The sequence below is a fragment of the Pinus tabuliformis genome, chromosome 5_1 (assembly GCF_031772625.1).
Source record: "Pinus tabuliformis cultivar Carrire ecotype Pingquan chromosome 5_1, CPIR1, whole genome shotgun sequence".
NCBI classification, from domain to species: domain Eukaryota; kingdom Viridiplantae; phylum Streptophyta; class Pinopsida; order Pinales; family Pinaceae; genus Pinus; species Pinus tabuliformis.
The window spans coordinates 724,251,803-724,256,493 of NC_142305.1; positions in this window are offsets into that span (position 1 = coordinate 724,251,803).

Consider the following 4,691-nt stretch of genomic DNA (forward strand, 5'->3'; position numbering starts at 1 on the left):
CATTCCCCAGACTAGATGGGCACCTTGAGAAGCCTAAGGGATGAGGTGAGAAGCTTTAAGTCTGACAATGAGAGGCTGGTAAGAGCTCAAGAAAGGCAAGAGAAGATCAATGCAGTCATCCTGCAAATTCTCATGGATTGGCACATACAAAGGCACTCTGAGAGGAGGATGAGTCATAGAGACAAGAAAATATTTCAGGAAACTGAAGAAAACGTCAATGGAGCAGGCGGTGGTAGGTTAAGGAAAAGGCATAGGCAAGGGAGTGAGGAAATTGTGCGAGGAGGCGAACCTTTGAGCACTCCAAGAAGAGGAACTAGTACGCAGGTGCAGTGTTTAAGCAATCCTTTCAATTCAAGGCATCACCATTCTTGCCATCACCATCATTCAGCAAGTGAAGAAACGGAGCACATGCCTGAAGGATTCAAGAAGGAAAAACCACCTACATTCGATGGGGATATAAAGAAAGAAGAGGATGCAGAAGCATTGTTATTAGGAGTGAAGATATTTTTCAGATTGCATGACTATTTTGAGAACATGAAGGCTAGATTTGCCTCATACAACTTAAAATGGAAAGCTAACATATAGTGGGAAGACTTTAAAAATGTTAGGGTCATTTATGAGAACGAGTTGACCTTGGGAGAGCTTGAGAAGCTCTTTAGAGAGCAATACATGTCTGAGCGATACTATGATAATAAGGAAAAATAGTTTTATGAACTCAAAATGGGTCAGTTAACTAGTGAAGAGTATGTCACCAAGTTTTTGGAAATGTTGAGGTATGTATCATATCTCAAGGATGAGAAATTCAAGATTCATAGGTTCATTAGTGGGTTGCCCATGGTATTTATATATAAAATCGAATTGTTGGAACCCCAAACCTTGAAGGATTCTATCAAGAAATTAGAGCACTCCTATGAACAAGCGAAGCGCAGGCCTGAAATCAGGAGTAACTAGTAGGTCAAGGGAAACATTGGACATGATAAGAATTGGCCCAATAGAAACTTGGATAGGAGGGAAGTGAAGCACCCAACTTAGGAACAACAATTTCAACAAAGACTGAATGTTTCCATTAAGAAAAATGTGCAACAACTGACGTCATCACAACCCAAGCTTGAAGGCCAAGAACCACTCAAGTGTTGGACTTGTGGTGGGGATCATAGGAGGAGAGATTTCCCACATCAACATAATGTTGGACCAATGATTTACAATGCTAAAGAGGCAAGTAAAATGGGTGAAGTGGCTCAGAGTACACCAAAGATCTATGCAGTGTTAGAAAATCACCAAGAAGATCACCAGGCATCCACCATTGAGATGGAAGGTAAGCTACAACAACAAGTCATTTCTATTTTGATTGATCCAAGTTCTAATTATAGCTACATCAACCCAGAACTTGTTCAGAAGTGTAGATTGGGAGAGGAATTGCATCACTAACCTTGGTTGGTTCAACTGGCAACGGGAACAAGGAGAAGAATCGACCATTGGGTATAGTCATGTGTAATTGAGCTCAGTGGCATGCCCATAACAACCCACTTGAATGTGTTTCCATTGGGTGGTATGGCATATTATTAGGCATGGATTGGTTGTAATCATACCTGACCAAGGTAGATTGCTATGAGAAAGCAATGGAATTCTTGGATGAGCAAGGAATGAAGAGAATATTGTAAGGCAAGAAGAAGCCCATATCAGTAAGGTTTATCACTGCTATTCCAGACAAACACAACAACAGAAAAATATGCATGTTGTCTGTAGTGCAAGCTTCCAAGAATGAGGAAGTTGACATAGAAGCAAAAGATAAGGGAACTGAGTTGCTTCAAAAGTACATTGTTTTGCAACAGTTTGCGGATGTTTTTCCGCTGGAGGTCCTTAGATTACCTCTGCATAGAGAGAGAGATTTCTCTATCGAGTTGGTACCAGGAGAAACACCAACTTCCAAGGCTCCATATAGAATGAGCACCCCAGAATTGGTTGAGCTAGAATTGCAGCTCAAAGAAATGCTTGACAAGGGTTACATAAGGCCAAGTGTGCCTCCTTGGGGAGCACCAATATTATTTGTAAAGAAAAAATATGGAACCCTTAGATTGTGCATTGATTATAGATAACTAAATAAGGTAACCATCAAGAATAGGTACCCATTACTGAGGATTGATTATCTCTTTTACAAGTTAAGAGGAGAAACAATTTTCTCCAAAATTGACTTGAGGTTAGGTTACCACCGATTGAGAATCAAGGAGGAAGACATTCATAAAACTACTTTCAGGACAAGATAGGGACACTATGAATTCGTAATGGTACCCTTTAGGTTTACAAATGTCTCATCCATGTTCATGTGCCTGATGAACCAAGTATTGCGCCCTTTCTTGGACAAGTTTGTCATAGTGTTTGTTGATGACATATTAGTTTACTCAAAAACAAAATAAGAACATGAAAAACATTTGGATGCAGTGTTAAAAATGTTGAGAGAACATAAGCTCAATGTGAAGCTCAACAAGTGTGACTTCTTCCTGTCATAGATATAGTACCTAGGGAGCATCATCTATGAGGAAGGCATATTAGTTGACCCTGAAAAGCTCAAAGCCATAAAGGAGTGGCCGACTCCAAAAAGCGTAGATGAGGTTAGATCATTCATGAGGTTGGAAGGATACTACATGATATTTATTTGGAATTTCTCAAAAACCAATCATCCCATTACATCCTTACAGAAAAAAGGGATAAGATTCGAGTGGACTGCACAATGTGCAAAAATATTTGAGTAGTTAAAATGATTGCTTATCAACACGCTAGTGTTGAGAATTACAGATCCTAACAAGGAATTTGTGGTGTGTACGGATTCATGCAAAGAGGGACTCGGTGGAGTCTTAATGCGGGAAGGGAAAGTAGTGTTCTATGAGTCCAAAAAGTTGAATAAGAATGAGGAAATTAAGCGACACATGATCTAGAATTGGCTGTTATCTTTCATGCCTTAAAAAATTTGAGGCACTGCCTTCTGGGAAAGAAGTTTACGCTCATGTCAGACCATAGTGGACTCAAATATTTATTTGGACAACTGAATTTGAATGTTAGGCAAGAAATATGGTTTTCCACTCTCAGCAATTTTGACTTTGAAATTAAGTACATCAAAGGTAAGGAAAACAAGGTAGTTGATGCCTTGAGCATAATAGTCTAAGTGAATTACTTGGCATCCTTAAGTCTGTATGTAATGGATCTGGAGGTAAAAATAAAAAATGTGGGGCAATTGGATGAAAGATACTAGCAAATGAAAGGAAGTTTGTAGCAAAGCAGTGAGGGTGAAGGATATCCTCTCACTAAAGACGGCTTAGTCAGGTTCAAAGGCAGAATTTATGTGCCTAACAGTGATGAAATAAAAAGGCTAATAATGAAAGATTTCCATGATAAGCCTTACTCAGGCCACCCTAGGTATCAAAAGACCCTCACGATCATTAAAAGGTACTATCACTAGCTAAATCTCAAGAAAGAAGTTTCACATTTTGTAGCAAGATGCATAGAATTCTAGTAGGTAAAAGATGAATGCAAACATCTAGAAGGATTTTTCCATCCTATCCCTATTCTGGAATGGAAGTCGGATGTCATTTCTATGGATTTCATTACAAGATTTCCCAAGACATCTAGGAAACATGATGCAATAATGGTAGTGGTGGATAAACTTAGCAAGGTAGCTCACTTTGTGGTAGTAAAATCCACCAATTCTGCTAGTGACATAACACAAACATTCATAAAGGAGATCATGAGGATACATGGAATTCCCAAGAAGATTGTACGAGACAGAGATGCTATATTTAGTTCTAGGTTTTGGAAGGAATTGTTTGCAGGATTGGAAACAAAACTAACATTTAGCACAACCTACCATACATAAACTGATGGAAAAAATGAGAGGATCAATAGAATCCTTGAGGATATGTTAAGGATGTATGTAATGCATCAACCCAAGAGGTGGGAAGAGTATCTTTGACTTGTGGATTTTTCATACAATAATGGATGCTAAGAGTCCATCAATATGAGCCCCTTTGAGGAATTCTATGGCAAAAACTATAATACTCCTATTAGTTGGAGCGATCAATTTAACAGATTTTAGGTAGGACCTGATATGCTTAAGGATATGGAACAACACTTTCAGATCATAAGGCAACATTTGAAATTGGCACAGGATAGACAAAAACTATGTGCAGATAAGCATAGGGTGCACAAAGAGTTCCAAGTGGGGGAACACATTTACCTGATAATTGGACCCAAGAAAAGTTCCCTAAGGATGAGGACATGTGCCAAATTGGCACCACTATATTGTGGACCATTTTAAATTCTTGAGAGGATTGGACCAGTAGATTATAGACTAGCTTTATCTCCATTAGTTAGAGTTCATGATGTTTTCCATGTTTCCTTGCTTAAAAGATATGTATGTGATTTTAATCATGTGATTGATTGGTCTGTGCTACAGGTGGAACTAGAATGAGAGTTCCAACTAAAGTGCATTCTAGACCGAAGGAGTCTCATGCTCCAGAATCGAGGCATAGAGCAAGTCAAGGTGCAATGGAAGCACCTTGGGCCAGAATAGGCCACATGGAAGATGGTTGATGCCATGAAAGTTGATTATCCTTTCTTGTTTGATGGTTAAATCAAGTGTGCATAATTGTAAAAATTGCATGGAGTTGTGTGTATAAAGCTCCATGAAGTAGTATGTG